We start from the raw sequence: 11954 nt of genomic DNA on the forward strand, positions 1-11954 counted from the left end.
TCCCCAAACTGTAATTTCTCATCTTGTAGCTAATTTGTTAGTCCTGCAAAGGCAGACTGGTCCCCAGGCAAGAAGGGGGTCTTTTTGGGAAAGGGTTATATCAATTTTGTTTCAGAGTCAAACCATGAACCGAATTCCTTCCCAAAGTTAGTTCAGCCTATGTCCAGGAATGAACAAGGACAGTTAAAGGTTGGAAGCAAGATGGAGTGGGTTAGGTGTGATTTCTTTCACTGTCATAATTTCCTCAGTTATAATTTTGGAAAAGGTGGTTTCAACGTGGGGTCCAGGCACAGACCTGCTGCAGGGCTGGGGTCACCCAAGAGAGCCTCCACAAGGGCAATTCCCAGCAAGGCTGTGAGGTGGGGCTGTCAGGAGCCTTGGATGCCCAAACCTCACCCCCATGTGTCCAGAAGGAGGGGCATGAAATCAAAGATGACTGTCAAGATTGAATGTTTCTGCCCTGTTGGGTGTTAGACTTACTTAAGGCCTGTTATCTCTGTCTTCTTGCCATGTGTCCATTTTGTAATAGAACTGTTTGCGCTGTGCCTGTCCCACAGTGTGTTTAGAGGCTTTTAACTTGTTTGATTTCACAGATTCACAGCTGGAGGAGAATTTGCCTCAGGACAAATCATGCTTTGAGTCTCATCCATATGTTTAGACATGTTTCCATATGTTTAGACATATATCCATATGTTTAGATATGTACCCATATGTTTAGATATGTATCCATATGTTTAGACATGTATCCATATGTTTAGACAGATATCCATGTTTAGACATGTATCCATATGTTTAGATATGTATCCACATGTTTAAACATGTATTCATATGTTTAGATATGTATCCACATGTTTAGATATGTATCCATATGTTTAGATATGTATCCACATGTTTAGACATGTATCCATATGTTTAGCTATGTATCCATATGTTTGGACTAAGACTTTAAAGTTGATGCTAGAACAAGTTAAGACTTTTTGGGTCTATTGAGATGAAATGAATGTATTTTGTACATGATAAGAACATGAATTTTGGGAGTACAGTAACGGAATGCTATGGTTTGAACGTGTCCCCTCCAAAATTCAATTGTTGTCAATGTAATAGTATTAGGAGATGGGCCTTTAAGAGATCATGGAGGCCATGAGGCTCCTCCCCATCATGAGTAGGATTAAGGCCCTTAAAAAAAAAGGCTTTAGGCTGGGCGCTGTGGCTCACGCCTGTAATCCCAACACTTTGGGAGGCTGAGGTGGGTGGATCACCAGGTCAGGAGTTCGAGACCAACCTGACCAACATGGTGAAACCCCGTCTCTACTAAAAATACAAAAATTAGCCAGGTGTGGTAGCACGCACCTGTAATCCCAGCTACTCAGGAGGCTGAGGCAGGAGAATTGCTTGAACCTGGGAGACAGAGGTTGCAGTGAGCACCACTGCACCCCAGCCTAGGCGACAAGAGCAAAACTCCATCTCCAAGGAAAAAAAAAAAAAAAGGGAGGCTTCACGCAGCATTCACCTGCTGTGCTGCGAGGACACAGCGTTCCTTCCCTCTGGAAGATACGGCAACAAGGCACCGTCTCCGAAGCAGAGAGAAGCCCTCCCAGACACCAAACCTACCAGTGCTTCCATCTTGGACTTCCCAGCCTCCAGAACTGTGAGAAAACAAATTTTTCTTCTTTATGAATTAACCAGACTGTGATATCCTGTTACAGCAGCACAAATAGGTAGCGACAAATATTTTTTGATATTTATTCCATGATTCTAGTCCTTTTGCCCTTATTATGATTACATGCATGCTTAGACTTAGGTCCTGCTAACCCATGTTTTTAGCATGTCATCCTTTTCACTTCTCTTCCTTCTTGTCTGGTACTGCATTAGCTGTACGTCCTAAATTTCTGCTTTGCTTTATTGGTTTGGAATTTATATGTTGTAATTATACTGTTGTAGTGGGTTTTCTCTACATTTTCAAACATTAAACATTTAATTCTATATGCATTTTTTTTTTCATGAAATCCAAGTGCTTCAACACAGGTACCTATTTCTTCACGTCCATTGTCCACGAACTTCTGAAAATCAGAGGTTCTACGTCAATGTGCTCACGAGGAGTTTATTTCCCATATTTAAAGAGCAAAATATTTGTAACGCATTCCACATCAATCCAAAACTGTCAACCAATTTCCTAGAGTGTTTCTAAAACAGAAAAATGCCTAGATAAAACTAAAACCCTAGCATATTAGGATATAAAATGTTTAAGTATCAGTTCCAGATCACCAACACTTATTACGGTTGTTAACAAACCATTATTTTGTAGGCAGCAATATATCCAGTTTACAAGCTGTACTGCAAACATTATCTTTGCCACACAGCATGGCAAATAAAAATGAAAGCAGATACATTTTTTAGAAAAACGCAGACTGCAATGCACTGAATGTTTGTGACCTTCTAAAATACATATGTGAACCCCTAATCCCAATGCCATGGTTTTTGTAAGTGGGGTCTTTGAGAAGTAACAGGTCATGGGGTGGATGGATGCCCTTGTAAGAAGAGACCAGGGAGTGCCTCAGCTGTCTTTTCCACCATGTGAGGGTGCACAGGGACATTGATAGTCTGCCACCAGGAAGGAGCCTCACCAGAACCAGACCATGCTGGTACCTTGACCCCAGGCTTCTCAGCCTCTGTAACTGTGGGATATGAGTGTTCGTTGTTTAAGCCGCTCAGCCTGTCACTTTGTTGTAGCAGCCCAATCTAAGACATAGACTAAAATGATAGTAAAACTCAAAGCAAATTCCTGTAATGAATTAGGGCTCTCCAAGTAGAGAAGTGAGATTTGTGGCTCAAAGTCAGCTGAGAAAGGAGAGGGTTGAAAAAAGGAGGCGGTTTCTGTGTGTCTGGTGGTGGAGGAGGATGGGGAGAGGACCTGGGTGAGAGAGGGTTGTTCTGGGCGTTTGTCAGACCCACAAGGCCTGGGAACGGCTCTCCATGGTTTGGTAGCTGCTCTGAGGAGGGGATCTGACAAATGTTCGGAGGAGCTGCTCACTACTCTTGGGTGAAACACTTGCAAGATGCAGTCTTCCTCTTTGTCTTGATGTTTCCTTTCATAAATTCATTTACGTGAGGTTTTAGGAGACATTGGGCTGTTTCTTTTCTTCCTCCATTTGAAGCTTCCCAACCTAACCCAGGCACATTCAGGGCTAATATTTAACCCAGCACTGGCGTGGCCTCATGGAATAATGACTCCCTTGGGTCCAGCAACATGCCAGATGCACTTCCCTGTCCTAAGATTCATGAGCTTTCCAAAATGTTTACACATGCAATTCTGCCAGTATTATTTGGAATAGAACCTGAGACTTCCTCTATATTCTTTTGTTTAAAATGCTGAATTGAGTCTTTGGGACATAGACATGGATGTTTTCTACATAAATAGTTGAACATATTGCACTGAGAACTACTTAAGCTCCATGAAGTTAGTGTGTTAAACTCAAGAAGGGCTCTCCTGGGGAAGCGTCACGGAAGAAGACTTGCTTCACGGGTTCCTCCTATTTCTGTCTTTTCCTACAACATGACCTGGACTGCAGCAGACTTTACTAACCACAGACCACCCTGCTATCATCCTTTCTGTTCCTGTTATCTGCAACTCTGTTTTGCTTAAAAACACTTCAAACCTGCTATTATTATTTCACAAGTCAATATTAAATTACATTCATCAATCTATAAACCATCAATATCTAAGCTTACTCTTATTTGTGATATGCTATGAACCCTCTCTGGATGTACTTTTCCTCTTGAATCCTTTCACAGTTCTTCGAGCAAGCATCTGTGGTGGTAAGCAAGTTCTTTTAGCCCTTGCAAGTTTTTATTTTATTTTTCCTGAATAATTGTTTCTATTGGTATAAATTATAGGTTAATAATTATTTTTCCTCAGTCTTTTGAAGGCATTATTTCATTTCTTCTGATCTTTATCACTGCGCATAAATCTACTATCCATCGAATTCATGATCCTTTATAGGAATCTGTCTTTTCTTGGCAAAGATCAAAAAGATACAAAGAAGTGAAGTTTGTATCTAAAATCTTTTCTCAGAGACCATATTCATCAGGTTTATTTATTCTACCACTTGTCTGTTTTATGAGTACCATAAACATCCACATTTTGTCATAAAATTTTATTTAATGTTGCATTCTTACTGTCAATTTTTAATATATTTTTTAAAATTTCAAAAAAAAAAAAAGGAATCTGTCTTTTCTGTCTTGTAGCTTTTAACATTTTCTCGTTTTATCCTGCTATTGTGTAGTTTCACTACTATGTCTACGTGTGGGGCTTGTTTGGTTTGTTTGTTTATTCTGTTCTGTAAGTCACCTTTAGTTGTAAGGTGTGCTCCAATTTCAGATACATTAAAATGAGAAAATGGAATCAATGAAGTGCAGTGTACATGTGTGCATGCATGCACGCATTCATATCTACAGAAGTCAGTTTGTCTCTCTGTGCAATATTCTAGGTGAGTTCCTCAATATTGTCTCCAATTCGCTAAATCTCTCTTTAACCCTGTTCTGCCTAAAATATGTTCCTGTTATCACATATTTTCTTTGGCTATATTTTTAATTTCTTAGTTTTCTAATTGTTTATATTAAAGAAACTTATTTTTTGTTATTTCTTATGCACCTGTTTTATTTTTCTATAGTTTCTTCTGCTTTTAAAAGCACATTCTCCCTCCTTCACCTCTGTTATCTCTTTAAACACCCTAAACATAATTATTTTTGTTGTAGACAAATTGTCCCCATGCAATTAATTTTGTCTGGAGTTATTTCATGTTCTGAGTACTGATTTGTTATTTATCATTCTGAGCACTGGAACACTCCTGTGTTGTGGGAGAGGGGAGTGTTTGACTTTTCTTTCTGCACTCCATTTTTCTTCTTCAGTTTGTCCCTCCTTCTAGAACAGCTTTGCCATTGTCCCCAGTGACCCCCAGGGCTGCCAGTGCTGCACCAGGTACTACATGGCTCTCCTTTCCTCATGCTATCTCCCATTACTTTTACCTGGGCTGTCAGCTTCTCAGTGGGCCCCACAGATTCTTCCTTCTCTATGTCTTTTTTCTCACTTATTTTTTCATTTGTTCAACAAATAACTTTGAGCACTTACAATGTACCAGACTCTGTCCCATTTTGTCTCCTTCTTTTAATGATCTGTTTTATGGAACTTGGTTATATTCTATAATGTGTTGTTTATACTAGTTTTAATGAGTTCTATTTTCATTTACAAGGAGGTGAGTGTAGTGGTATATATTTATCTGAAGAATTCTTCTTGCTCCTCTGACCATAAGTGGATTACTTTATTTTCCAGGAATCACCAGCCTTCTGTAATAATACTGTTCTTCACTTCTGTATAGCACTTTGCAATCCACATATGTTTCTTATCCATCAACTCAGTTGACCAGTTGTGATATGAAATAGATAGGACAGATATTGGTCCTGTTTTACCAGGGTTATGCCTGCAGCTCAGAGAGGTTAAGTCTGCTCCAGGGCCACCAGTCAGTAAGAAGCAGAGTGGAACCACACCTGAAACCAAATCTCATGATTCAGACACCTGAGTTAGACTCTTCAGATGGGCCTTAGAATATGTTCTGGGCAAGGGTCACATCTTATGTCCTGGTATCACTCGTCATACCTAGCACACTGCTGGGCATGGCGTGTATTTGCATAAATATATTATTTGATGAAGGCTGTCTGGGAGAAGGCTGATTTTGCACATTTCAGGCAGAGGCTGTGGCTGAACTCATTCTGTTGGGACCCTGAGTACCCTGCTGACCCCTAAGGGGCACCAGCCCACAGGACCTGCAGGAAAGTCTGCACCTGCAGAAGTGTGTGAGGGAGACCAGGCTGCCTGAGGGCCCCTCATTCTCTAACGAAGGAGGATATATGACCCAGCCGCGGTGATGGGAATTCAAGACCTCTCAACATGTTCACATTCAAAAAATCGGTAGGTATCGATTCACATTACTGAGTTGACTGAAGGTAGAGGCAGTATTTATTCCGAGTTGTGTTCCTGATGTAATAGTACTTAGATTACAATATTTTCTGTAATTACTTAGAAATGACAATGCATATTGGGTTAGTGATAAATCACAGGCACTTTAAATAATGTCATCAGGAATCAAGGGGCATAAATTCTGTGGATTTCATCTCAGCCAATGGGCTATTACTTTGAAGGTTGAACAGTGTCTCTGACAGCCAGCATTGCCCTGGGAAGGTGGGGTGCTGAGGGCCCTAGCTCAGACCCTGGCCTGTGGTGGCCTGTCATCCCAGCCCAGCAGCTCTGGGTGCATCTGGAGAGCTCTGGTTGGAGCCTGCAGCACAGATCATGCTGAGGGTGCAGTGGAGGCAGGACTGCAGGATGGACATGACCCTGGGCAGCAGCAGGTGAGAGAGGAGGGCACTCAGCCAGGTGATCTGCGACTCATGAAGGTGCAAGCACCTGAGCCTCCCTGCTGGTACCCAGGCTCCATTTGCACCTCTCCTCTGCTCCCTGCCTCACTGCTGCAGGCTCTGGGTAATCTGCACACTTTTGCAGAGTCCTTGGAGCCACTTCTTACAAGAGTGCAGTTTCTCCAAAAGCTAGTAGGGCACAGAGGTTTGCAGGGTCGGTTCTGGAGCCCCATGGGAACCTTGCTCAGGGGCAATAGTTCCATTTAGGGCCGAGGTCACACTGGCTGAGTGATCTGATTCCAGTTGCTGGAAGCTGGAAGCGGGGTGTGGAAGGAGCTGTGGTCATTGAGCCCCAATCATGTGACAGGCACTCCACTGGCTGCCCTCGTTATGACGTTAATTGAAATCATCTGCTCACAAATAGCAGAAACAAACATGGGTCCTTGGATCAGAGTAAAGGAGAAGTAAAAGGCAGTTATGGGGTTTGTGGAGTGTCCTATGTGGTGAGGGCAGGAATGTGGATGGGACCTCAGGAAGGGATGGGATCAGAATCAGAAGTGATCAAAGTTTCTCTCCATCTCCCTGCTCTTCCTGTACATCAGGTTCTATTCCTCCTTCTACTGAGGTTTTCTTGCCTCTGTTCCCCTGCAGCCTCCTGTGGCTCCTGATCCTATAGGTACAAGTCCAGCCTCTGGGAGACATGAACCTGTTCCTGGGCTCAATTCCACATCCTTTGGGAAGGGTGAGGGGCTCACCCAGCACTAATGGAGTAGTGTCAGCCACGAAATGATGACCTTTGTCCTGTCAGTGTGGACCAGGTGCCAGCTAAGAGGATTCATGTCAGTGTGTTATCCCCAGAGAGCTGATTGCCATGCCCAAGGCGAGACCAGTAATGCCCCAGCCAGGGTTAACTCATGGCTACTGGCTCCAGAGAGCATTCTCTATCAGCCATACCCTTCCTTTCCCTGTTACTGCTCTGTGATCTAGTTGGTGAAAATGGCACAAGCAAAGAGCTACAGGGAAGCAGACTGGCACAGAGGGAATCAAGTTAGGAAGTGTGTTGATGGCGTGCTGGTTGGGTAGGGAGGAACCTTGGCCCTGCTGGTGGGACTCTGAGAGCGAAGATGACGGTATTCAGCACAGTAATAGGATGGGATGGGGGAGAGGGCGTGGGAGCCCTGGAGAAGGAAATAAGGTGGAAAATGAAGACAGGGACCCAGATCAAGAACACAGCACTCAATAATGAACAAGTGCGTTAGTCCGTTCTCACACTGCTATAAAGAACTATCTGAGACTGGGTGATTTATGAAGAAAATAGGTTTAATGGACTCACAGTTCTGCAGGCTTAACGGGAAGCATGATTGGGAGGCCTCAGGAAGCTTACAATTATGGTAGAAGGCAAAGGGGAAGCAAGAACCTTCTTCACACAGTGGCAGGACAGGAGAGCACATGAGGAGGAAAGTACCACACACCGTTAAACCACTGGATCTCACAAGAACTCATTTGCTATCACGAGAACAGCAAAGGGAACTCCACCTACATGATCCAAGCCCCTCCCACATGATCCAAGCCCCTCCCACTAAGCCCCTCCCCCAGCATTAGGGATTACTATTCAACTTGAGATCTGGGTGGGGACACAGAGCCAAACCATATCAAGAAATAGGAATTTATTTTATTTTTGCACCAAAGACCCCGGTTTGGCTTCCTTTGTTTGTCCCGCTGGCCAACGCTCTGTGTGGCTTCCCTCATAAATGCCCTCAGGCCTCAGAATTCTCACCCCAAAGGGTTTGAGACTGAGTCTGCAAGACACGGATCATCCAGATGAGTGTTTTCCTCTTTTCTCTGTGGCGCTGAGGGGCTAAGAAGCATCTAGAGATCTCATGCAACTCTCAGTTTCCCACCACAGCCACGGCCCCCACTCAGCATAGCCCAAAAAAGGAGCAAAATGCAGAAAGCTCAAGGCCCCTCAGAATCAAGGTAAATTTTCTTTCTAAATAACTTGAGAATTATTTTTCCCTCTAGTGCTTGAATTTTCTAAGCTCTACTTGATGTTTTTAAAACGTTAAAATGACTCTGATTTTGAATCGAGCTCGTTGGTCTTGCAAAGAAAATAACTGTGTTTTGAAAGGAGAATAAACAAGTCAGGAAGGGAGAGTGAGGAGATCCTCAGCTCCTTCCGGGACCCAGACCCCACCTCCCCCTGCACACTCCACGCTCAGGTGCATCTGGAGGTGGAAAGACCCAGGGTCAAATGACAGCTCTGCATCTTGAGACTGTGTGACCTTTGGTGAGTAACCTCACATTTCTGGGTCTTGGTTTTCTCAATAAAAATAAAAAAGAGAGATAAACAGGTCTACATGGAACAATGCTTGGAACGAAATGGAATAACATATGCAAAATAGCTGTGCACTTCTGAAAGTCCTCTGTAAATGTACTCTCCTGATTCATGTCACTGACAATTATTATTGCTAGTTATTCTCTCAACCTACTGTATGCAAACCCCCTGTGCTTCATGCCAGAGGACGGAATTGGGTTGAAATTGTCTACTTGCAAAAGTTATAATATTTTTCTTTCAGGCTTGTTCTCTCAGAACACAAAATCACTATTCAGTACCTGGGACATTACAATAATACATTTTAATGAAAACTTAATTAATTTGAAATGATTGCTTTGTTGTAAGTAGAGTGAAAAAAATCTTTAAAAATTGGCAAATGGAAGAGAAAAATGCTTTTATATAAGTACTTAGGAGAGACATATTGAGGCCATGAATATTTCTGAAATAAGAGAACATAAAACTTGAATTTGTAAAGTTGTTTTCTTAATTTGGAGGGCTGTTTCAACTTGTTTCCAAATGAAAATAAAAGAACCAAGTTCTGTAGCTTGTGCAAATGTATGAGGAAATCAATGTAAGCTTTTTTCTTCGTCTTCTTTTATTTTATTTTTTTTATTTTTTTGGGACAGAGTCTCACTCTGTCACCCAGGCTGAAGTGCAATGATGTGATCTCGACTCACTGCCACCTCTGTCTCCCAGGTTCGAGCAATTCTTCTGCCTCAGCCTCCCGAGTAGCTGGGATTACAGGTGTGTGCCACCATGCCTGGCTAATTATTGTGTTTTTAGTAGAGATGGGGTTTCCCCACGTTGGCCAGGCTGGTCTCGAACTCCTGACCTCAGGTGATCCACCTGATTGGCCTCCCAAAGTGCTGGGATTACAGGCATGAGCCACTGCGCTCGACCTTCTTCTCCTTTTTTAAGAAAACCTGTTTTCCAATAGGGTTTAACAACATGGGCTCATTGGGGGCTTCAAGTGCTTATTGTTTGGTTTAGTTTTACAGAAAGACACAAAGTTCAAGACCAGAAGTACAACTGAGGGAGCATACCCTGTAAGACTGCCTCCCAGACACACCACTGCAACCAGTGAATCGCACTGTTTAGACTTTGACTTCAGGGTCAGGGTGAGCTGATGAGACTGGCCCCTTGATGAAGTGAGAGGCCACCAAGCAGTGACAGCAGCTGAGTTTGAGCCCTGTCTCTGCTGTCTGTAACTCTCTCATCTTGAGCAGGTCCAGCCTCAGTGTGGGCCTCAGATCTCCCATCCTTGAAATGAGAGAATTCAAATCCAGCTCCGGCTCTGCAGCCCACGCCCTTCCCTGCACTACACGGCATCCAATAGGCTTGAAGAAGGAGTGAATGACATTCGAAGGTCACATCATCTAAGCCATACTCCTCTCCCATCCCATCCCTTGTTGTCGTTTACATGGTTCCCATTCATCTTTCTTCTCTTGGGCCCAGGGGTGTGCTGGTGAATGTTTAACAGCCACTCCGTGAAAAAAACAAAACGGTCTTGATTGATGGCATTTGCTGATTTTCTTGATGTAAATACTCCCACCATGGGCTGTTTCAAGCAACCACAGTGATGCTGCTGAATGCTGATCCTAGAAGAGTCGGTGCAAGCTGGTTCTGGCACAGCGCTGGCGAGGTTGCTCCAGGATAGGGGCATCACTCCCTGCTGGCTAAATGTGAAATCGGATGAGATCGTTATCAGCTAATATTCATTGCGTGCTTATTGTGAGCCGGGCTCTCTGCTCAGAGCCTTGCATAGGTTGTCTCGTGGAATCATCAACACGGTCCTAGGATTCAGTCCCTGGGTACAGATGGTTATGTAACCCGCCCAAGGCCATGCAACAAGGAGGAGTTGAACCGGCCATGGCGCCTGAGTTCTTAGCCCATGCTTTTAGGCAATAGGCTATCCTAGATTTCAGCCTTGCTGCTCTCTGCTCTCGAAAGCCTGCAGAAAAATGCCTTGAGACATAGAGCAAGTCCATTTGCACTTGGCTCCTTTATTTTGAGCTTATTTATCAAATCTCCTGATGATCCTCATGCATCTCTTTATTGCACCTGGCCTATTAAGACATGTATTGGTAAACATACTTTGGTGATATTTATCGTCATTCTAAGAACTCACAGATTTATACCATTTAGTGTTCTGTGTTTTGTTTTTGGGTAGGCCTCATTAACAGGGTAGAGTTCAGACATATGGGTCTTGTATAAAAAAAGTGACTTTGTAGCTGCTTTTTTTGTCTTTTGTGTGTGTATGTCTGTGTGTCTGTGTGTGTGTGTGTCTGTGTGTGTGTCTGTGTCTGTGTGTGTGTGTGTCTGTGTGTGTGTGTGTGTCTCTGTGTGTGTGTGTCTGTGTGTGTGTGTGTCTGTGTCTGTGTGTGTGTCTGTGTGTGTGTCTCTGTGTCTGTCTCTGTGTCTGTGTCTGTGTGTGTGTGTCTGTGTGTGTCTGTGTGTGTGTGTGTGTGTGTCATTATGGAAAGACACAGCCTTAAGTAAAGGAAGCTACTTGGAGCAGAGAGGTTTTTAATTGGGGTGATATTCCAGAGCTGACTGACAGTGTTTCTTGAATAACAGAAGCCTGGAGAGCTCTCCCTTGGAAGGGCCTTGCCATACACCAGCCGGCCAAACTGATTTTTCAGGGAATTAGGCCCTGCATACCCAAACTGGCAGAGGCACGAGGCTTTTGTCTGGCTGAGCATGGTACAAAATGGTTTGGAACATAAACAATTATCTGGAGAACCAGGGCTGCATGGATTGCCAAACTGGGCAATTTGTCCTCATCAGCAATACAATGTCCACCCAGGGTATGATTCTGTGGGCCGCTCCCCTTGGCCCCGGACCGACTGCCTCCAGGGAGATGCCAAGCTCATGCCACTGCACCTGATTTTAAGCAAACTCAGAATATGAAAATGTGGATTTCGAGAGGCGTAACTTGGGTGAAATCAGCTCTGTGGTGTAGAGCACGACGTAGCAGTAAGAGCATTTGTAATAAGTAATGGTTCTGTTGTGACATATAAATGCTTGCTACTAATTATTTAAAAATTCAGGCCGGGCACAGTGGCTCATGCCTGTAATCCCAGCACTTTGGGAGGCCAAGGTGGGCAGATCACCTGAGGTCAGGAGTTCGAGACCAGCCTGGCCAACATGATGAAACCCTGTCTCTACTAAAAATACAAAAAAATTAGCCGGGCGTGGTGGCATGTGC

At 43.7% G+C, this 11954-nt stretch overlaps 1 long non-coding RNA gene across 1 annotated transcript; it reads left to right on the plus strand.

Annotated features, from left to right (window-relative positions):
* Positions 1-8315: 8315 nt before the first annotated feature.
* LOC112632569 lies at positions 8316-10266 on the plus strand. Its single transcript, XR_003121409.1, has 2 exons — positions 8316-8388; positions 9737-10266. It is a non-coding gene; the product is annotated as an uncharacterized LOC112632569 (long non-coding RNA).
* The last annotated feature ends 1688 nt before the right edge of the window (positions 10267-11954 follow it).

The sequence above is a fragment of the Theropithecus gelada genome, chromosome 10 (assembly GCF_003255815.1).
Source record: "Theropithecus gelada isolate Dixy chromosome 10, Tgel_1.0, whole genome shotgun sequence".
Taxonomy (NCBI): Eukaryota; Metazoa; Chordata; class Mammalia; order Primates; family Cercopithecidae; genus Theropithecus; species Theropithecus gelada.